The sequence below is a fragment of the Cydia strobilella genome, chromosome 3 (assembly GCF_947568885.1).
Source record: "Cydia strobilella chromosome 3, ilCydStro3.1, whole genome shotgun sequence".
In the NCBI taxonomy this organism is placed as follows: domain Eukaryota; kingdom Metazoa; phylum Arthropoda; class Insecta; order Lepidoptera; family Tortricidae; genus Cydia; species Cydia strobilella.
This window is the reverse complement of record NC_086043.1, coordinates 1,173,530-1,197,934: the sequence shown is the minus strand read 5'-3', so window position 1 is coordinate 1,197,934 and position 24,405 is coordinate 1,173,530. Positions and strand designations below refer to the sequence as shown.

General features: G+C 34.9%; 1 protein-coding gene and 1 non-coding gene across 5 annotated transcripts in view; both read left to right on the top strand.

Moving 5' to 3' along the window:
- LOC134755650 (uncharacterized) overlaps positions 1 to 24,405 on the top strand; it is a 276,948-nt gene that overhangs the window by 212,712 nt on the left and 39,831 nt on the right. The window lies entirely within an intron of this gene.
- Positions 21,621 to 21,692, top strand: Trnaa-ggc (transfer RNA alanine (anticodon GGC)). Its single transcript has one exon. It is a non-coding gene; the product is annotated as a tRNA-Ala (tRNA).

The following is a 24,405-nucleotide window of genomic DNA, read 5'->3' as shown; positions in this document are numbered from 1 at the left end:
TGTGACATTGGCCATGTAGTCGCGGGGCCTGACATCCGTCCCCGCGAACGCCTGGTTCACAAAGCGCATTACTCGGGGGCGGTTGTTGCCCCCCCTAAAGCAGATCAGCTTTGCAATGAGAGTCCTAAACGAGCTGATACGTCGCTCAATCCGCGCTTGCCATGCAGGGACACCTCCGGCGGTCCTAGGTGCACGTTCAGCGTCCGGAAACTTGACTCGAGCAACACGGCACGCCGCGATGGCTCCGCAGTACATGATCGAGTGCGTATCATCTAAATCTTTACTAGTCCGTAAATGTGGCTCTAGTAAAGCGTTTAGGGCTCCCACTAGCGCTAGATTGCGTCTATTTATAGGCAGACGTGGTAATCGTGGCCTAGAGTTGGTTGTGGCGCGATACTGCGTAATCGTCTCTTCCAAAGTCCTCCTCAGTTGCTCATTGGCAGACGTGGTAATCGTGGCCTAGAGTTGGTTGTGGCGCGATAAAATAAATGACTCGCAAAATCCCCCTCGTCGGTACTAAAATCAACCCGCGGCGCCCCCGGTGCCAGGTCGGGTGCGGGCACCGGATCCGGCGACGTGGCGGGCAGATCTCGCACCGAGGCGGAGGCTGCGCGAGCAGAGAGAGCCTCCAGGCGAAGCCGATCAAGTGTCGCATCATCCAAACGCTTTAGCCGCTGAATGACGCGCACCTGATCCGATAATCGTTGCTCCGACACGGTGATGGTGGGTTCAAGAACCTGAAACAGTGGCAGTATTCTTGAACGATACGCGGATAGCTGTGTTCCCCCCTCTGTAGCCCCATAATAGGCGCGCATGACATTCTCATTAATGGATTGAGACCATCTCATGCGACGCACTATACCACCGGCAGCGGGAGCCGTGGGCGGGGCAGGATGTCCCGCAGGCCCCAAGCGTGCCGGCAGCGGTGGCCGCCCTCGTCGCGCAGGTGGTCGTGGCGGCGGCGGCGGCGGCGGCCCGCTCTCGTCACTGGACCCGTCTGTGTCAGGCGCCGTTGCAAACTCGTCGCCTGACGACGATGTGGACGAGGAACTGGACGAGGCGGGCGGGGGTGGTGGTCGTGCGCTTGATGTTACCGCTTTAGTTCGACTCCTTGTTATCATTTCTAATAATTTTGTAGTTTTGCCGGTGAAGTATGACAAATGTCAACACGGTTGTAATGCGACTGCGACCCATGGTCGCGGTGTCTACAATGAAAAATATCAATTGTCCGCATGGTTTAGTAATAACTCGGTTCACACATGAGTATTTATCACTATTTTAGGGCAAAAACCACATTTAAAATATATTTTATCAAAAGAAATGTAAAAGGAATTATTATTATTATGTAAATCCAATTATTATGACGTGTAATATAGTACCTATATTTCTGGATCGACAAATTAAGCGTTTGTAAAATTTATTGTCAATATATATTAATATGTATGTCTAAACTTGTGACTCCTCAGGGAGTCCTCCTTAGGAGGAGAACCTCTATATTTTTCACTATTTAATTTAATCCTACTCTTAACTGCATCCATCAGTGGCAATTCCGTAGTAATATTACTGTTATATCCTGTGTTCTGTGATAACAGTAAGCTGACAAAATTATTAATTGCACCCGGCATTCTTTGCGGGTTCCCATCGCTCTGATGCAACGTGTCAATGATTCATCACCAGTTGGGTCATTTTTATGAACCAAGAATATAATGTGTGAACTTTTTAATTTGTCTTCCAAGATAGAATGAAAAGTTGACGATGCACTGAACCTAACTAGCTATTTATTAAGAGTAGATAATTCTGATACATATTATTAAAAAAAAACAATGTCTAGTTTATTTTATTGGTAGGCATTTTACTCGATTTATGAATTGAATTAAATACTCAAACTACTACTTTGTAAACTAAATTTCAAATGTGTCATAAGTCACAAGGATTTATAAATTAATATACATTTTTCTTGATTTTCTTATTTGACCTAGTATTTCTAATCTTTCTGAGATACGCAAGTCCTTTGACATGTTTGACCCTTTACATTTGATTTATCCTAATAATTATAATCAACTTTTATCCAAACTTAGACTCTACACTTTAAATCACATGATGCGTCAAATGTCATTTCGTTAAGCAGTTGTGTTAGCTAAATGGCACGGCAATTTATTCTTAAATAATGGGATGGTACGTCCTTCATCTAAAAGAGCGTATGTATCTATGAAGATAAAGTTGACACGGCCTTTTTACGATAAAAGCGTCATGTGTAACTTATGTGTAGGATGAGCAAGCCGCAGGCGAATATCAGACACTGCCCGATGAAGATAAATTTGAATTTTCACAAGCTTTTAGGTATCAATTTTTGGATGCTAAAGGACCACTTTCTGGCTTAAAATCACACATTTCAATTCACTGGCTCAGTGACCCAGAAAGGATCTTGGCCTCTGACACAAGAGAGCGCCACTTCTTGCCAGTTGGGTATTCCGAGGGCGGACAGGTCTTTCAGGGCTTCGTCACTCCAGCGGTATCTGGGACGCCCAGACGGACGTTTTCCGCCCGGGTGCCGCACATACGCTCTTCTCATAGCACGATCCTCATCCTCTCTCATGGCTTAAACTCTTTCTTAATTCTTATACTTATACCTACTTATACAAACTTTGGTGAACGATTTCATACAATAAGCTCAAATGCAGCACGCGTAGACACCGTAATGAGATGATATCACTTTATTGTGGACGCAAATAAAAATTGATTGTTTTTTAATGACAATGATATTTAAAGGTTACTTATTTAATAGATTTGTGTAATGTAAATTGAATGTTTATAACGTGTTAGTCTTGCTGAATGACTACATGACTACATTTATTTATTTCAATTATCTTATCAATTAAAACTGTAGTTTAACGACGTTTTTATCTCGTTTAATGTTAATTTATTCATACTTATATTGTGTATAGTTGTCTGAAAGAGATCGCTCTTTAGCGATAAGAGCGCCTGTTGTGTGCCTCTATCTTAAATCAATAGGTAATTTTTCCTATTTTTATTTATACTTATTTTTTTATATTGTGCAAGTTTTTTTTTATTTAATAAAAATCTAACCCTGACTAGTAACATAATATTATACATCCTGTAAATAAACTATGTCGAGACTGATTAATAAGTGCAAGATAAAAAAAAACCGGCCAAGTGCGAGTCGGACTCGCGCACTGAGGGTTCCGTACTTTTTTAGTATTTGTTGTTATAGCGGCAACAGAAATACATCATCTGTGAAAATTTCAACTGTCTAGCTATCACGGTTCATGAGATACAGCCTGGTGACAGACGGACAGCGGTGTCTTAGTAATAGGGTCCCGTTTTTACCCTTTGGGTACGGAACCCTAAAAATGATTAAGTTTTTTGCAATTTTTGTTCTTTATACTATAACAATGAAAACTCATAAAAAATATTATTACGTTACGTTATTGCTCGAAAAATATAACGCTGATATATACTTACGACTAAAGAAATAGTTTCAAATTTCTTTGTTAAGTTAAACTCGGGTTTAGAAACCTGTCGCCTTTAACCTTTCAAATCCAGAGACGTTTCAGATAAACACGAATATAAATTGGCCAAGTAACCTTTAGTCTTAACGGATTCCTATTTAAATACATTATTTAAAGATACTAAAGTCATAAGTTTATGGCTATAACTTAAAGTTAAAAGATTAAAATTAACTTATATGCAAAGCTTAAAGTACTTAGACATTTATTAATTATATTTGCGATTTTAGAAGATAATTGTGAAATCATGCAAGAAATCTTGAGTATTATGACAAAACGATAGTGATGAAAGATGACAATCGTACATCGACAAACGCCAAAAGAATAGAAAACATGGACCGCGATAATACATGCGTGTCACATGAATATTTCGATACATTATTTTCGTTTAGTTTAACGTTTTCTATCAATTATTGTCCACCTATAGGCCACCTAAGCTGGTATCTTAACAACTTATTCTTTATAAAATGATTCAGTATTCAAATATCAAAATAATGCAAATTGCTCATCAACGTGGCAACGCGGCGAGCGTCATGGGCACCTTTGCATCGGGGGGGTCGCGGGACGATTTTCGGGACGGCTGAAGTGTGACTTATTATTATTAGTGTTAGTTTCTAGGATAGTATAGTTTATTGTCAATAATATCTTCAAGACATTAAAAAATTGCTCATAGTTGATTATTGGATTACGAGTATTAGTCACTTTTCCTATCAAGTTGACAGCAGTTAACTTTTGTCTTATCGTTCGACGACAAAGCTACCACAACAGCCTCACCTTTTGACATAGAAATCAGTGATTGACAAGTTGCTAATGTAACAGATTAAAAAGAAATCAACTCGGGTCACAATTCAAGGCTCATTTCATTCGGTACACAAATCAGGTTGCATTAGACATGGTCTGAAGGGCTTGACAATGCTAGTGAACTTACAATAGGTATCATGATGCTGTGCTATCTAATTTAGCCGATTTAATACTACGTTAACCTTAATTACGTTCATGAAACCTTGTCAGTAGGCAAACGAACAACAGCCGAGGAGTTTTCGAAAGAATAACAATTATCGTGTACAATACAAGTTCGGAATGGCAGTTCCTTTCAAATTGTAACAAATTTTACGATGGGAGAAGCCTTGGCATTATTTGAGATGAATTAGGACGGGTGGCGGCGAATTGTTGTACAAATTCGAGTTCAAATCTTTAACATTTAAGCCTTTGTTAAGAAACCATTAAGATTTTGCAGCTTTTATGAGAAACAGTCGATTGAGTCGATACAATTTGCTTTTACGTTCAAAATTATTTCACTGTAAGCAATATGCACGGAAGAAAAAACACTGAATTACTTATGTAAAGGTAAAAACCAATAAAAATAAGAGATACTATAATTTTGAACTTAAATTGTGGTATATTCAAAGCTCGCCTAGTAGACTGACTTTTCTGTCATCAATGTATCTACATTGCATTGTATATTTACAATAATGTGTAACAATTAAATGGAACTCCCAAAATTTAATATCGTGCCACAAAAAACAGGCAATCATCTCTACAACACGAAGGAGCCTATCAGATTAAACAAAATCTACAAAGCTAACAAGTTTCTTGTGGATATTGAACTTAGCATGAATTACGAATTACAACTGACAGCTAAATAATCCGTCGACGGCTCTATTTGCGAAGAATAAACAGATTCTATCATCTAATTTGTAAACTAATAGATTGCTAACTGATAGTGCCGATAATTCTAAGAAATATTAAATATCACGTCATGTCTAATTGCTAAATAACTGTTTAAGCAATTATCATTTAAATCTAGAATCTTACTTATTGACAACTTTTAAATAAAACGACAAACATTAAAGTTATACGTTACTTTATACGTTATACGTGTTATACGCATTTGATGGATTAAAAATACATTTCATAATTTCGAACCCTTCCCAACCTTCTTTTTAAAGGTCTGGGTATATTTTAAATTTATTATACGCTTTTTGTTTTATGAGTAACTATCGCGAAAATCAAATATAATATTTTATTTACCTACTGTTGAATGGGTATTATCATGATCTCCAAATTTCAAGGGTAATGATTCTTTAACATGCGCACTAGCTTATATTGTTTTGAGATCATGCAAATCTTCAAGTATGACAAAAATGTACCGTCGTGACAACCGTATCCTGCTCGAGCTGGTTCGGTTCAGTGGGTGTGGCGAAGGTCGCCAGGTTCGATTTTGTACGTGAACTTTAAATAACTTTGTCGCCGCTTTCTTTATCGCAAGCTATGAATGATAGCCATATTCATCTCACTTGAAGTATGAATAAATATTGCACTAATGTGAAGATGCATTATTTTTACACTCGTTGTTTTTGGACGGGTGACATTTTAAACCGAGTTTTTGCCAGTGAGATTCATAGTCTGCTAAATATGTAGCTAGTAAAATATTTTATATTTTTATTCAAATTGAATTTGTAAATGTTAAATATTATTTTGGTTCACTCTTCATGAGTTGTGACCTTCTAAAAGTGTTATCGTAAACGTGTGTCAATTGGTATCTTCGCTTACTTCAACTTTTAGAATTTCAGTTGTAAATTATGTAACTGCATACTATACCAGAATTTATATACATTAAACCTTACTTAAAAAAAATGGAGGAGGCCTTTACTCTATAAAGAGGTCCTTGATAAAAATATTATTATTATTTATGTTATTTATTAATTTTAATTTTAATCACAATATAATTGTAAATCAAATTATTATTAAGGAAATAAAGAGGCTTAATTATTATTATTATATATATAAACCTTACTTTAGTCAATGTAAAAAAAGTCGTAGCGATGCATAAAGAACATGTACAGTCGCCATCAGATATATCGGAGCGGCCGAGGTGCTCAAAAATATTTGAACACGACTCTAACGCCTTGACGATAGAGGCGTGTTCAGATATTTGTGAGCACCTTGGCCGCTCCGATATACATGGTGGCGACTGTACTATATCTTATCGCAAACTTGATACGCATATCTCAGAAGATTTTTATGATGTAAATATTGGATTTGTTTTTATTGAGGATGATATATCATTAATTTAAACACCCTTTTGCCAAGTGGTGACCAGTCAGGCGGTAAGTGATTACTTACTGTTATATCTGTCATATAATGTTACTTTGTATTTATCATTTAATAATGTCAATTTCAAATATCATGGGTATCACAACATCGTATATGTAAAGACGACTTTGAGTACAAGAACATAAGACTGCATTCAGATAAACCAATTTTCAGTCTGAAATGAATCTGATCACGTAGTCCAATCAAAGAAATAGTTTCTTAAATATTGAATAATATTCGTACGGAAGGAAAATTTAGGAATTAGGACCATGAATAAAATTAATTACCCTTTCGATATTTTCATTCAAGGATTATTAATTAGAGCTCATTCAAGCCATTCAGTTGGCAAATAGTCATTTTCTCAAACAGTCATTTGTTTTCGCCGTAAAAATAGTCGATATCTCATTTAAAAAATATACATATTGTTACATAGTAAGCAAATAGGTAGGTACTGAAGTTGAGATACACTATCTTATTTCGAAACTATTCTACAAACGTGTACTTATTTTACTCTGTAGCTATATTACTAAATATTAGAGCCATAGAGTAACTTATACTAGAGCGGTACTGTCATAGTGAATTTTGTAACCCCAGTAAATTCACTGCCATCTGTCGACACACTTTAAAACTAAAAATGAAGATGTATAAAAATACGATAAAATGTATTTAAATATGGATAAATGATTTTTTTTATTTGCATTAATTATTTTTATGATTTTGACCCATGTTCTTTCACTGATATGCGTTAAAATAGTTAAATAACAAACGAAACCGTCAACGCCATCTATACGACAGTAAGCCAAAGCTAGTAGCGCCCTCTGAACGAGAATCAAATTTTCTTGATTTTCGAGGCACGTTTTTTCCTTAGATTGTATCCATCTATTACGGAGTTATATCGATCTTTGTTAGAGCTTTACCTACAATAAGTTTTTTGTGGTGCTACTTTGGTCAAAAACGTTCGCGAAAACTGGAGTCTTTCCTGTGGACACTACAGAAGTTTACATTTTAGGTACCTTTTAAAATGCCTATAATTATACAGCTTTCAAGAAAAAGGAGGTTTGAATATACCTATAAGGCGGCAAGAAAATTATCCTTTAAACTTCATTTATTTTATGATGTCTACAGGAAAGTCGCATAACCTTAACTCATACAAATAAATATCGACCCAGTTCGAACGAGTCTGAAAAATGGTTGGAAATTTCATACAAACCCTTCATTGATCAGGTTAATATGATTGTACGAGTACGTATTTCATATTTGCGTTGACTCGTGTTTGCCTTTGTGAAGTAGTGAGATACGATGTCAATCGTTAGTGCCGTGAAATTCCGCTTTTGTAGCCCGGACATGGACATACGTATTGGTGTAAGAATTAGTTCAAGTTTATTTAATCAGATAAACGACTTGAAGTTTGCGATAATTTTTTGAATGGATTTATGGGTCAGTCATAATCTGAACCAACTTCTTATTTACTGCACAAATAAATAATATTAGCAGTTTATGAATGTATGTTTATGTCGTGTGTTGAATTGTGAAATTAAAACTAAATACGAGTACTTGCTGAGCAAATTTTGGACGAAATTACCATGGCAACATGCTTAACCGATTTCCCAAAAAGAGAAAAATATTACAAAAAATAAATGCGCCTCTTAACATGTAAATTCGTAGTAGAATTAGCCGCATGCATGAAGTTTATAAGCTAGTGAGCGAAACGCTCGAAACGCCACGTGACGTCACGCGTTCGACAGATTAGTGTCATTAGTAGCAAACGTCAGTTGGGCCGCCCAACGTGTGACGTCATCACGCTCTGTCGAATTCGCGCCAAAAATTATGAGCGTTTCAACCGCTCAAAAATTTTCAACATTTTAAATATTTTTTATAAAATAATGTTAAGGTTTACAAAAGTATGTTTATCATTTCCGGTGTTCCAACGATATAAATTATGAATCCAAAAATAAAAATAAATTCATGCATGGAGCTAATTAGACTTACCAAATGTTTAACTTTTTGTATAACTATGTAACAAATTCTGAAAATTGAAGTAGGTATGGACATTTTAATAACTTTTTTTTCTGTTCCAGGTATGTTCACGAATGGTAATATTTTATGGATGGAGGTAAAATGTAGACTAATCTGATATCATCAGCCAGAATTTGAGACCACCAGAATTTCAGTTCTGATGAATGAAATCGAAATTATAGGGACCATAGTTCCAAATCTATCACCTATCTGTGAATGTATGTCCTATCTCTAATCAATGAATAGAAACATATAGGTAAGCTTCTTCTTCTTCTTCTTCTTCTTCTTCTTCTTCTTCCTGGCTGTATATGTCCCATATCATTTGGGGTCAGCCCTCCTTGTAAGTTTACGCCACAATGTACGGTTTTGTGTTGTCTCCGTATCTACAATCTCCACCAATTTCAGGTCCTTTTTAATGGTCAACCTCTTTTTCCCTCCTGAATGGCCATTACTTTTCTCGTCATGTGGTCTTCACTTCTTCTCATGACATGCCCATACCATCTCAGGCGGTTTTCGCGGAGTTTGTCTTCGATTTTAGCGACTTTGAAGGTTCCTCTTATGTATTCGTTTCTAATCTTATCCATCCTAGAAACATATAGGTAAGCAAATAAGCAATAATAACATATATATTAAACTATAAATAGATACCACTATTCATTTTCATACTGCAGTTATTCCCTTCGCTCTTCCAACGCAAGGACAAAATCGTGAAATAAGACTGATCGTATCGTATAAGTTGCTAAAGCCATTCATGTTTAATAAACTAATAATTAAACAATACTTTGCATATTAAAACTGCATTGTTCTAGTTGTCTCCATATATAAATGTGGAAATCTCAATTCCGTTGGGATCATCAGATTTGAATAGTTTTAATTGCTCTTAGCCCACGTAAAGATGTCCGGTGTAGGTCGGCAGTGTCAGTGTTAAATAACAGCACAATGGCTGGAGTGGTCCGTCACACTAGGTTTCACTTGAGTTAATATGTAGTCACCAGCGATAATATGGTCATAAATAAAATGGAAAAAACTGCCACTTCAATAGTTGTTTGAAAATCATAATAAATAAATAAATAAAAAATAAATAAATAAAACCAAAAATTATTTATTTCAGAAAACATAGGTTCCATAATATGGTTAGTAACTCTTTACTTAAGAACTATGTTAGAATATTATTAAAAGGAAAGGAAAACTAAAATAAAATAAAAATTAAAATTACATTAATTTAAATCAAATTAGTTCTAATTAAAGTAATAGTGTAAATAAGCAAGTAGTAATTAAAAATGTAAATATTATTAATATTAATAGTAATTAATAATGTAAATAAGTAAGTAGTAAAAGATAATGTAAGTAATAATGTAAATTCATATAGATTAGTAAGCTACCTAAACAACATCAAATCGGATCAACCATTAAACATCCAATAGATCTTCCACAAAGCTCGGATGACATTAAACCAATATGGTTCTGTGCCAAGGGCCTTCGTTGCGATGCGCAGGAGATTGTCGCCTTGCGTTTGATCGACTCGATCGAGAGCACGATTCGTATTTAGACCCAGAATTAAATTATCGGAGATGAAAATTGTTAAATGTAATGTTTACTTTTATAGTTATCCGATATCACATTAGATGTCGCTGTTCTGTAGACTACTTCGCGCTATTAAGATTTTTCTACAGCAGCAACTTTGATTTCGAATAAAATAGTTCGTAGGTGCAGTGCTGTAGTGAGTGAATAAGAATATTTAATTCGAATGTGTCGTTTTGTGTATTTAGAAACTCTATGTGGGGAAAATCTCACTCGCACTCGCTGACAAGAGGCAAAAACGACGTCAAGACGTTTCAGTACCGTTTTCCGCAAGCTTCTCTTGTCAGGCCTGCGGTAGGCCATGTCGGTCTCGCATCGGTCTTTTTAGCCATCAAAAACGGTGTCTCTCCGGTGTTACACCATAAATCGTCTGCAACAGACGATAAGGCCAATGATGAGGGGAAATATAATTAGGATACTACCAACCTAAACCTTTATAACGTTTTTAAGTGTCACCATAGCATGGTGTAATGATTTAATTTGATAATTTTCATTCCTAATCTCTCTAATCAGATTTCTCTCATCCCTAATAACTTAGTAGCGCTAGTTTTGTTCGTATTTTTCATTGTGCGATACAACGTCTACCTTTTTATGTTTTGAATCAAACTATATCATATTTAAGACAATCGAGCTTAAACTATCGTGAGACATATTTCAAAATATTTAGATCAGTACGGTTTCACTCACTATTTTTAGTCGCTTTTGGCGACATGTTTCGGATTCTTTGGTAATCCTTCCTCAGGCACGAGTGTCCGCGGCGGTTGTACGTCGTGCACTGGAAGGATTCCCAAAGAATCCGAAACGTGTGGCCAAAAGCGACTAAAAATAATAGTAAGTGAAACCGTACTGATCTAAATATATTTAAGACACTTTTACTGAGTACAAATGTCAATAAAACAGTGAAACAGAGAGTATTCTCACGATGAGATGTACTCGTAAATATTGCTCATTTATGCACTGTTTGCTATTCTATCGACTCGCTTTTCTAACACTTAGGTGTGTGAAAACAAATCTGAATAATGTGGGAAAAGAACAGCTAGTACAACACACATGATTTAAATACTCGAACACATATTTCACATAACCACACGGTTATGAACTGTTTGTATTTATCACATATATTTTGATTCTTATTCATTGAAATTGGAAGAAAATGTGTATATAAGCAGGCACCTGCATATTGCTGTGTTATCAATGTTGAAATTTATTGAAAATATGAGTTGGCAGAACTACCTACCGTAAGGAGCTCTATCTTTACAACTTCGTCCGAGTAAAATATTAAATTTCCATGAAATAGATATCCATTAAATTCACAATAAATAGTAAAAATAGTTTTAAAGTAATAAAGTAAAAACCTAATTACTCCATTCGTCCCCAACTCCGCCTGTACACTATTTTATTATAAATATACTAAATCTTTAATGTTGAATTACTGAACTTTTGTCTTTATCATGGTACTATTAACGTGGAATCATGATTGAATGGTAGTCAAGGCGAAGTTATGTACTGAAGTCGCATTTAGGGTACGTATTTTTTGCCAACCCTGATTTCCAATGAACTGTGATATTGACAACAGGGTTTTCTAATTACTCCAGTAAACAATTTAGCGTTTTACTTTTTTATCAGAGCCACTAACGTTGATTAAGCTTTTCACCTTAAACAACACCACGACATTTTTACTGCAACTTAAAAACTACATCCTATCGGAAAATCAAAAAAACACTTCGGCGATCAAAATACAACTTTTCTGTAGCTTTTCCGCTACAATAGACCAGTCACGCGTAAAATCAATTTATTTAAGCTTCTATTACTTTCTTTTCATTGCTTTTAAATACGTTTACGTCGCTCTACTTGGTATCTGTGGCAGGGCAATTACTTATAATGTCAATACTTTCTTTTTATTGTTTGTTTGCAATTGTTACGAAGTGATTCTGATTAGACAGCGGTTTGTTTACTGATGCAAGTTGTTTGTTTTGAATGTATGTTACATGCGCTTATAATCTTCGATCCTTTACTCTTGCCTTTTATACCTTAAGTCAAATTCTGTCAATCACTACTTTAATTGGTCATACATATTTGAACACATGCTTAACTCTTTCACGTCTTTTCTGAAGACATTGCAAAGTTAAGGGAATCTAAAGTTAATTTTTACGCTGCACCCTTACAGGTGGCATACATTTTTTCAGTATTTGAGAGTCAAATAAGAAAAAGGGTACTTATATGTACGTATATGTACTTGCCAGATTCGTAAATTTTTATTGTATTTTGCACAGAAGTGACCTTTTTCTGAAATATGTTTCAAATTTCTAATGTCTTTTCGTTGTCTTGTTTTTTGTTCCCAAAAAACGTGACGGAGTGTAGCTTTTTGTATGAAATGAAATTTAGTTTTTAATTTTTCTTTTGTAAAATAGAATCTACAACTAAAAAGACATGCGATAGCACTCGACTTTTTTATTTATTTGATAGAAGACGGAAATACAAGCGTAACAGAGTGGTCAGAAACAATACAACGAAAAGAATTTTAACCCAGCTATTTAAAAGACGTAAGTCACGAGGATTAGACGAAAAATTCTTAAATTTAATTTAACACAACAAAGTAAATATATTAAATATATTAATAACGGGTCACTCACGTATTTTAAGTCGAAAAACATGAAACATGGACAAACAACATGGTGAAACGTGGAGTGAAACATGTCGAGCGTTTTTCGACTTAAAATACATGAGTGACCCGTTATTAATATATTGAATATGTCTGTGTCTCAATGAAAATTTCTTAACAAAGTAAATGTTGGCCAAATATATTTCTGCAATTTGTTAGATGTCAGATATGCTTGAACAACTTTGCATCATTCAAACCAATACTAAGTTATATCATTCCCAATAAAAACAAACCTTTTTCACCGTTTAGACATTACGACAGTTTAGCCTGATTTAGAAACTAGACATTACCTAGGCACTAATGGTCGCAGCGTGCCTAGCCTAGGGCAATATTAGCCGTTTACTAGCCTTACGCGTTTAGGCAACCCTTACAAGATAACGAAAATAGTCCAATAATGTAGTATCTTGATGTAATAGTCCATAAAACTGCCAAGTGGTCGTTATATATCTTACAGCTTTCTCTTAGGTCTTAGGAAATGGAGCAAGGCACATTTGGTTCAGTCGGGTTAAATAACAGAGGCCTATTGTTGCAACAATGCTTGTATTTCTGTTCTCAGAATATAATTTAAAACATAAATTAACCCTGGACCATAAAATTTTCCATTCACAAAAATCAAAAATTCTAAAATTAATAACATTTAAAACTTTCGCGTTTTGAACACATATTAAATCACATTTACAATCTGGTCTATCGCGAATTTATTTTGTTACCTTTATTTACCGACGTTTCGACACAGGTTTCACTGGTCGTGGTAAATTCGCGATAGACCCGATTGTAAATGTGTTCTAAAATTTATTTTGTAAGTATAAGGTTTCAAGGGCTCTTTTACATGTCAATACAACATTTACAGTAACATCATATAATGACATGAAAAATACATACTTTACTGGGTACACATTATATTACTGGGTACGAAACCACAATTCGTAACAAGAATATGGGAGATGTATCATGAATCATGAAGCCTGATTAGCGTCACCTGCTGATGCCATTCCGGTGGTTGATTGAAGGATGATAACCATCCAAACATGGTGTAAAACACAATTGTGTATTCATAGTCGTATACTCCCAATTCAACATTCGATTCGATTTATTCAGTACGAAGCTTGGTAAATTTGTTTCTTTGTTAAAGAATGACGTCGTTATTTTTTTCTTAAATTCTCAAATTTTATTTTCTTAAATTCTCAAATTTTATTTTATTACTTTTCAAATTTTGTTGCAGACGCATGATGTTTTATTGATGTACTCTTATTTTTCTTTTTTTCTTTCTCTCTGTTTCCTAGAACGATTGAAATGATATGTGATAATGTATTTTCACTCTTCAAAGTTCCCTTTGAGCAATTATGTTTTATTACATTAGTGGAAACTGTTTTGGCTCATTTAGTCATAATATCTATATCCTGTATTATTGTAAGCTGTTTGTTTCCCAATAAAATAAAATAAAACAAAAAACACATGTTTCTAATTACAGATAAAATGTGCTTTAAATACCTAACCCTGTGTTTTTGAGATTTTACGATGTAAAGAAACCTTATATGTATATTTATCTATCTACATGTTGGCCCAAAAATACGATGTCCAGAAAAATTGGGATTTTTTTTCTTACTTGAACGCATTTTACAGAATGACATTGAAAATTACAACTACAATTATTTAATAAACAAAATCGTATTTCCTTAATGTCCTAGCTCCTTTAGCTTTGATAAACAAACGCACACGTTTGTGAAAATCTATAACATTCATCAGTAAAAGTTGTTTGTCAACGTATTTAGGGCCATTCTGTATTAGAAAAAATCTACATTAACATTTTTATAGTCAAAACTTCATAACACATATAAATTTACTCATCAGTTCGTTTCGCCGTCGGCTAAAAAAATAAACATGTAAGACTAAATAAACTGTGACGATCTCATAAAACTGTAATCTAAATATTTCGAAACATCTTCCCTGGGCCATCAATATAAATTAGTTAACAAGAAAAACATATCGTTAACCTTACAGAGCTCATTCTCCATTATCCAAACTGGGGGATAATGCCACAATAACTCATTGTAAACGAAATATCGATCTAACATTTCAGTTAAAGTTCAACGTAGGTATTTGCCGTTGCTTGTTATTCTGAGATTTATAGAAGTATGATATTTTGATATTGACAGCTTCAGTGGTAGGCGTGTACATACACGTAAAGTTATATACCTATATTTTATAAGTATATTATCGCGTCGAATGATGTTCCATGACAGTTTATTTTGGTTGGGCTCATTCAAAAAAAATAATTGAAGAAATTTGTTTTTACCGTATTTTTATTATTTAAATGTTACATTTATTACCTATACAAATGAATGCGCCAAACTTCCAAAAAATTGCAATACCTAATATTTTTCGTGACAGCTACCCCATATAAAAACCGGCCAAGTGCGAGTCGGACTCGCGTTCCAAAGGTTCCGTACATTACACAATTTAAACAATGTATTTTTTTATGTAAATGTCTTTAAAAAACCCGTAGGAGTAGGATCAAAAACTAAGTAATTAAGTCCGACTCACGCTTGACTGCACATTTCTAATAGGTTTTCCGGTAATCTATAGGTAAAGATCTATATAGTGTATTTTTTTCAAAATTTTTGACCCAGTAGTTTCGGAGATAAAGGGGAGGGGAATGGTCATTTTTTGCCTAATTTCTTGAATAACTTCTAAATTGGTTATCTTAAAATTATAAAAAAAATATATTTAAAATTCTCACAATGAGCTATAACGATATAGTTTGACAAACTTTATTTTTTAATTTTCTCATTTACCCCCCAAGAGCTGCCCCGCTGTTTAAAATTAATTTATTTATGTTACATGTCCATCTTTGGGTCACAAACTTACATATGTGTACCAAATTTCACCTTAATTGGTTCAGTAGTTTCGCAGAAAATAGGCTGTGACAGACGGACAGACAAACAGACAGACGGACGGACGGACAGACAGACAGACAGACGCACGAGTGATCCTATAAGGGTTCCGTTTTTTCTTTTGAGGTACGGAACCCTAAAAATGAAATGTCATAAGGATAATCATTCGACGCGAGAGTTAGTCGGACCACGCTAAGTTTTAATGTTTTTAATGTTTTAATGTTTATTTGGGCACAAACGGTACATGTTTCTTATAACTAGTCTTATACATAATTCATAAACCAGGACAGTTGCCACCACTTAATAGCTCATTAAAGAAAAACAAAATACGGGATAACTAAACTTAAAGATTAACAACGAGGGTCGAATTAGGACAGGGGCTAAATTAATGAAGATAAAACTATTTTTATACATTACATTTGCAATTAAGTGTAAAGTTACAGTGTATTTAATTCGTTTGTTTATTTATAACCAAAAGTACTACGTAACGTACGTATGGAACGCATGGAACTTATGGGAATATGTACGCATTTAGCGTGATCAGAGTCTATAATGGGGCATTCCATGAGCTTTAAATACACTTTTCGTCGGGTAGTCACACAAATCTCCGTTTTGACATTTTGCTGACATCTGATCAGTTAGCCGCCACCACGACCAGTGAAACCTGTGTCGAAACGTCGGTAACTAAAGGTAACAAAATAAATTCGCGATAGACCCGATTTTAAATGTGATTAATATGGATTCCATGAGCTGTCCCGTGCAAACGCATTTAATTTCGTGTGTTACCTACTTTTTTTCAACGTTTCAATACGACGATTATTTTACTGAGCATCTTTGACATCCATTGTGACAGGAAAAAACTCATATACCTGCAAGAAAACTCATATACTGCTATCTGAAGAAATTTGCGTTTGTATGGGACAACGGTATATAATTTCGTAGGATGCTCCAATGTTTAATTACTAGTACTATCTTCAGCATGCCGGATTTTCTACGAGGTATAATTTGATGGCATCTTTTTTATTATTATAGCCTCATTTATTTCTTAATTTAAAATACATTGAAATATTAAAAATATACATAACAATTCGTAAATAATTTCACGTGCAAAATAATTTAGAACAGTAATTTCATAATTAGTTTTAACATTTTTTTTTTTTTTTTTTTAATAACCTGTAGTATCCCACTGCTGGGCAAAGGCCTCTCCCTTAGATTAAGTATATTAAATATCCCTTAGATTAAGTATATTATATTAAATTAAATTTAAGTTTAATTTTTATCTAGAATTTTAATTTTAATTAATCATTACGGTTATGATACGATTTAAAAATCTGGCATGGCATCTTAAATATTATTATTTTAGTGCCGTCGTCACTACATTTAATCTGTCAAAAGCAAACATCACTAACATCATAACATGGATACTTAACATTTCCGAATTAATTTGCATATAATTACACTCGATATGGTTGGTTATGGCTTGAGATGCATTATAGCAATTATCGTACCAATGTCGGTGCTTTCTCTCGCTTAGTGTAAATTTCTATTTCATGTTTTATCCAAAATTACTTTTGATGTAAATAATTGCCTTTTAACGCGATAAGTGCTTAGAAATTATGGTAAAGTAGACAAATTCACGGTCTCGAGCGAGATTCAAACTCGGAACCCCGGGATTTGTTATGTACAGTCGAGGGCATAAATAATACATTCCCAAAGTTACAAAAATATGTGTACGCTCTTAGACCTTAGACAATAAAGTCGTGTTCACATATTTTTGAGCCATTTGTCTGGATCGATTTTTTTGCCTTCGACTGTATATGATCTGTCCGTGTCAATAGTGACATTTCTGGTTGAAGATACACAATAACAACCAATCTAGAGCATATTCATAACATTTTATTACAATGAGAATACGTCTAGTCTTCTTTGATTTAAAAAATAAACAAACTGAGGAAAGTTATATTTATTTAAATATGAAACACGGTCATACAAAAACTTAAGTTTCCATTTTTATTAAACATATCTTTATATAGAAGCAAGAAAAAGTACCTCTTGTAAAAATAAAAGGCAATATATATGTTGTTTCTACATTTATGCAGTATTTACTAAGATGTATAGGATAGGATCGATATTTACTAAGATAAGTGCACATACGATATAAGGAAGTCCCTAAAGGTCCGAGGTCACACTTTCGCCGCAACGTAACATGACACCATCTTCACTAAACCTGCTGTCATGTCTCTGAACTCTGGAGTCGTTGAAAATTTTTGTACTTATCTTAACCAGAAAGGAGACAGGTACCTATATTTTATATGACAATATTGACCTGTTATACTTCATTTTTCTAAGTTTAAGCACAGAATAAGTAATAGTATTATCATACAGAACGGCCACGCACCGCCCCGCCCCGACTCGAATAACCTCGCCCCTCGACAGCAGATTGACGGCCGTTTGCCGGCCGCTCAGTACTATTTTTAAGCAACTCACTCACACTATGACGCATGCCGCGTGTACAGACGTGCCGTTCACACATAGAAACGCAAGTGATTTTTGATGTATGGCGTGTCCGCCCTGTGAGTTTAAGCGAGTACTCCACAGACGCACTGTCAGGCTGTTAATTTATTAATCCTCATGTTAGTGCTTGACAAAATTATAATGACATCGATAATCACTTCAGAAATATATTTTATCGATAAGTAGGTACCTTTCCAGTGTCACTCAAAATATAAAATAAAATAAGTACCGGAAGAAAGTCACTAGCCTTGCGCCGCTCCCCAGAAAAATCATAAGGTATGAGTCCTAATAATCATTCTAGTTCAGATGATCTATGGTGACCAGGGATCGAACACCGGTATATTTTTCATACAAATTAACCGGTATTCAATTTCGGTATCTCGGTTATTTATGTATATTTTTCCATTTCATTTGTATAGGTGATCTGATAACTTATTGTCCTTACCTAAATACCATTCTTCAATATCAAAGATATATTTCGAATGCTACGTGATATTTTGATTTTAAGTTATACCGGTAACGATCCCTGGTGGTGCCAACCCCGACCAAAATCTTTGTATTGACATGTGTTCCTTATTAATACTAATCTGAGACCGTGTGCTTAGGTATAAAATTGGGCCTAATATTTTCTTCCTACATACATGCCTACTTCCTCATGAAGTTCAACAAACCTTATTAATTATTTTAAATCTACTCTCACTAATAAATAACAGATAATGGCATGTCCCGTGTCAACTAGGAAACAATTTACCGATAGATTTTCCATCCGGAACATACGTAATTGTGATAATACTCAAGTAAATCCGGTACTGAATGCCTTACTTAAAACGGCGTATATACATATTGATTTTATAGTAACAAAGGCCCTTTTTGTCTTGGGGCTACTATGAAAAAGGCGTATGATTGTTTGAGCGCATACGCCTTTTTAGTTTATGCCGGAGCGGGTAAACAGCTTTTACTTAATAGTATGTCATTCCGATTGCTTTCCGTGCAAAGGCGTATTAAAACCTATGTTATTAAGCTCTCTGATGAAATATACTGTACAGTTCTTGTTCGTGTAGTTTAGCTCTATATTCTTAAGAGGATTTTGTACTAATATTATACGCGGTACACAACTGAAAATAAATCGAAAATGTTTGCGTGACCTTGCGTCTGCTTTTGCAAATTTCTTCATGGTATTGCCCTTGATCAAAACGTTTAAAAATTCAATATAAAAATTATAATTTTGCTTTAGGCCCCTCTTAACCTGTAAACGCATTGAATTCTTATATTATTTTTTACAAGAAGATAGCAGTTTGAATTTTGAATTTAGATTTTCGCGGGAGACTGAAATCACCTGCGCCCGCGCAGCTAATAGAATACCGAGGTGCGTGCTTCCGCAAGCGAACGAAAGCACATTTGTATTTATCGATAATTGTTCACTTTTACTTTCTTTGTCGTATGTTAATTTGGTGGTACCGTTGAAGTAAACTCTCCGCTTTATTAGTTTCACTTTACTGTGAAATTTGTAATCACTTTCATAAAACAGGAAGTTATTATTTTTCACAACAAAGTGCAGCATATTAAATATATAAAAAAATGAAGTAATAATATGTAAAATCGATGCAATTTTCATGATATTTTTTTTAATGATTACTTTCTGATTTATTAATAGGATTTAAAAAAAAAAATTGTAATCATTCATAAAACGGGAAGTTATTAGTTTTCTCTACAAAATGCAAGATAATGAATATAAAAAAATTAAGTAATAAAATGGAAAGTCGATGCAATTTCCATGATCATTTAATTTTTTTAATGATTACTTTCTGATTTATTGATGTGATTTTAAAAAAGTACGTTATCGTTATCTTATACCAATTTACTACTATACGAATGTTGATGTATCAATTTGAAGAATTTTATTGTGTTCATTGGCTTAGTACTTTTATAATGTGATTTGTAATTTTTTATGCAATTTTAACTGCATTTTGTTCACCCATTTAAACTATTTTATAATAACAAAAACAGTTCGTAAACTTAAAGATAATAGATATTTGGTTTCGTTAAAGATTATTGTAACAATCACGTCATCAACGCAAACTTTACACGCTTCGAATAATTATTCCAATATTCGACAAAAATAACCTAAAACATGAGTTTCTTGTGAAAAGTCGTGCTCGTTTTTATACTAACTTCAAACTATAAACTTCCGTATGTAGCAAAAACTTAATCAATAGGTATAAATATCCGCAGTCTATTTGTTTACGCCTATTATGCTTGTCAAAACAATACAAAATTTTGTAAATAACAATTCACAATGAGGTAAGGTAAACTAAACAGTCGTGGCATTTATTTTTAAACATTGTCAAGTACCATCGCCCACACTTAACTGACAGCTCGTAAACCTTATCACAAAAGTCATAAGGTTCACTAATGGACAGTTAAGAATGTTGCTGTTTGTACAGCATAATTTTTAGGGTTCCGTGCCCAAAGGGTAAAAACGGGACCCTATTACTAAGACTCCGCTGTCCGTCTGTCCGTCTGACCGTCTGTTCGTCTGTTCGTCTGGCCGTCTGTCCGTCTGTCGGTCTGTCTGTCACCAGGCGAACAGTGATAGCTAGACAGTTGAAATTTTCACAGATGATGTATTTCTGTTGCCGCTATAACAACAAATACTAAAAAGTACGGAACCCCCGGTGCGCGAGTCCGACTCGCACTTGGCTGGTTTTTTTATATAATTATCTAGTAGATGTAGAAATGCGTTTTGTAAAGAATCTCTCCCATAAACAAAAATATTATCGATAGTCGTTCATTTTATCGACTCGCCAGCAGCACTAGTTCCCGTTTATCATTGGCTATGCAGATCAATGGCAGCACTTTCTTCAATGGCTTATGTTATGGAACAGCCTATGGTTAAACTATTAGGAGAATATCAAGTCACGGCGATAGAAATCTGCTACAGTAATAGGATGGTAACATGATTTGACGATTTCTAAATTATGTGTTACAGAAAGTAATTTATACTTACTTAGTACAGCAGTAGACAGCTGATGATAAACTTATTATTGTGGATAAGAGAATTAGACAATCCCTCACATATAAAAGCTGCACGTATTGACGTACTTGTACCAATTTTCATTGTTCTACTGAATAGGAGCATATTTATTACTAATAATTTAGAATCTCAACGAATAATCGTAACATAACATGTTATAATTAAATGTTAATAAATTTTTCCTTTTTTTTATTGTGGGACGTACCATATTATTACAATCATATTATTATTATATGAAGATGTCACTAGTGACGTCGTCACAGTTGCAATGATTAAATTCTCGTTGATTGACGGATGGTCAGCTGGCGCAATTGGTAACGCATTGGACCGGCAATCCAAGGATGTGGGTTCGAGTCCCACGTTGACCAGAGTTGATCATCGTTGATTTTTTCATTGTGATTGACATCTGTATATACAATTTATAGAATGTTATAATTAGCTCTGCAATACAAGTACCTACTAATATTGACATACATATATAATCATATAAATAAAGGCAAGTTAAGGCAGCGATAGGTAATGTAATTTCAATACATTTTTAAAAACGGGAAGGGATTTAGGACATCTGATATCTAACGGCAATGCATTCCACAGCCGAACAGCTCGAAAAGTAAAAGAGTTAATGTAAAATTTTGATGAAGAAGATGGCGGAGCGAGGAGATGCTTCTCCGCACACCGGACAGAAGAAAGATAATTGAAACGCTCTTTAAGATATAGATGGGTAGTGGAGTTAGAAATAATATTATACATAAGTGTGAGAATGTGAATAGGTAAGCATTGAGTGAACTTCGAAAGTGGGATAATTTTGAAAATGGCAAAAAGAGGCGTGAACGTGGCGACTTGATCGAGACGTTTAAAATCTTTCACGGATATTACGACTGTCCAGAACTAAGCGATTTGTTCACTCGAAACTCAAACACGCGCACAAGAAGACACTACAATAAACTAGTAACAACAAAGCGTAAAACAAATATCGCCAAAAACTTTATTGCAAACCGAACAAACAACAAACACGCTCAACACACACACAACAAACAACCCTCTTGGCTTGGAACAAATTACCCTCTGAAGTTGTGAACTCTGCAAGTGTGAATCAATTTAAAAAGACTCTAGAAAAACTATCTATTTAAACAGTGAAATCGTATGATTTAGATTTAGACGTACCAGCATCAGCTGCCTGTCTAAAACTAAATAATAATAAATAAATATATCTATAAAACCAGGACTTCATTACTTTAGCAAAAACCTCTGCAAACATGCTTGCCAACTTACTGTTGCTACTTTTGTTACCCCAATGCATCTTACAATAAAACAACGGTCCTTTTTACCACAAGTAACTCTTAATAAAAATACAAACGAACATCTTTCCACAAAAACTCACACTAAATGAACCGTGTCTGAAAGCAGTTAAGCAAACAATGGTTTTGCAAATTTCATGGTACGCGGCCCGTGGTTCCGTGCCTTGAACTTGGCTGTGACAACCATGGGCTGTGACAGCCATGGACGTGACTGTGGAAAGTTCCGGGACATTGTTGGGTAGGAAGAGGAAGAATCTAGTCGTGATCCCAGCGCGCATAAGTTGTTTGCAGAAATCGCGAAGCGAAATGGTGACCGAAGAGCTGGCGGCTTTCTCGCACAACGTATCAGCATTGCGATACAGCGGGGAAATGCCGCCAGCATCCTTGGTACAATGCCTCAAGGGCCTATTTTAGATTTAAGCTAGTTATTAATTTCGTTTACGGAGTACCACTGTATATATCTTGTATGTAAATATAATTATGATTAAAAAGTCGTGAAAACAGTACTTTATCTTTGTTATTATTTACGAAAACGGGGCTTAGCCACGAAATGGTCCCGACTCAGTGTGGTGTTACCCTGGATGGGCCAACGCTAGTCTTCCGTCAGGGCGTCAGGGCCATAGACGAGTAAAGCACGGAAAGTACACAACATTTAAAATAAGGAATTACTGTTGAGCATTTGCAACTCGCTGGGTTATTCCCACTTTAAAAAAAAAAACCAGTAGTTACGACCAACTCGGCTTGGTGGTCACTACTAGGATTTTCTCCCCGGTGGTAAAAGGTGGGGAAAAAGTTCCCAGTTGTTACCACTGGTAACAACTTGGCGGTAACTAGTGGGAATAGCCCAACTCGCTCTTATGCACGTAACACTTTGTTGCGGGTGTCCATGGGCGGCGGTGATCGCTTACCATCATGTGATCCGTCTGCTCGTTTGCCTCCTATATCATAAAAAACCGGCCAAGTGCGAGTCGAACTCGCGTACCGAGGGTTCCGTACTTTTTAGTATTTGTTGTTATAGCGGCAACAGAAATACATTATCTGTAAAATTTCAACTGTGATAGCTAGTCACGATTAATGAGATACAGCCTGGTGACAGACAGACAGACGGACAGACGGACAGCGGAGTCTTAGTAATAGGGTCCCATTTTTACCCTTTGGGTACGAAACCCTAAAAAAGCACTATCCGATCACGATCCTTATATAAAATCATAAATTACATAAGCAGCATACGCACAAAGTAATCATCAATAAATCTAATCTATTTGCTACCATTAACATGTTTATTACCTACACAAAAAAGTAATTGACATAACCTTTATAACTTTATTAGAAATAATGGTTCAATGACCACTCTAATTTAAAATACAAACTATAATAACTTATACCCTTAAAGTATTATGCCAATATATACGTCAAATTAAACGAGAATACCTGTAATAACAATTTAATAAGGTTTTGATACCACCTTGAGTTATGACGAAGCGCCTGGTTTTCATTAGTATGCTGAGCAAACATTTTGTTTTGAGCAAATGTTTGCTCTTCCCATTTACTATTGGAGCAAGTGTTTAATTAGAGAATATATATGGGATATTAATATATTGTTTTTCTTTTTTTTTCTCGGCACACAAACCTCCTCAAGGTCTTGCCCGATGGGTCTTGTATTAATTAACTTATGGACTAACTTGTTTGTTTATTCAATAAAAAAAATGGAAAGGAACGAGCGACTGCTGTTGTGAAGTGAAAACGCGGCTTAAGATGAGAATATGCTCTTTTCTTGAAGGTC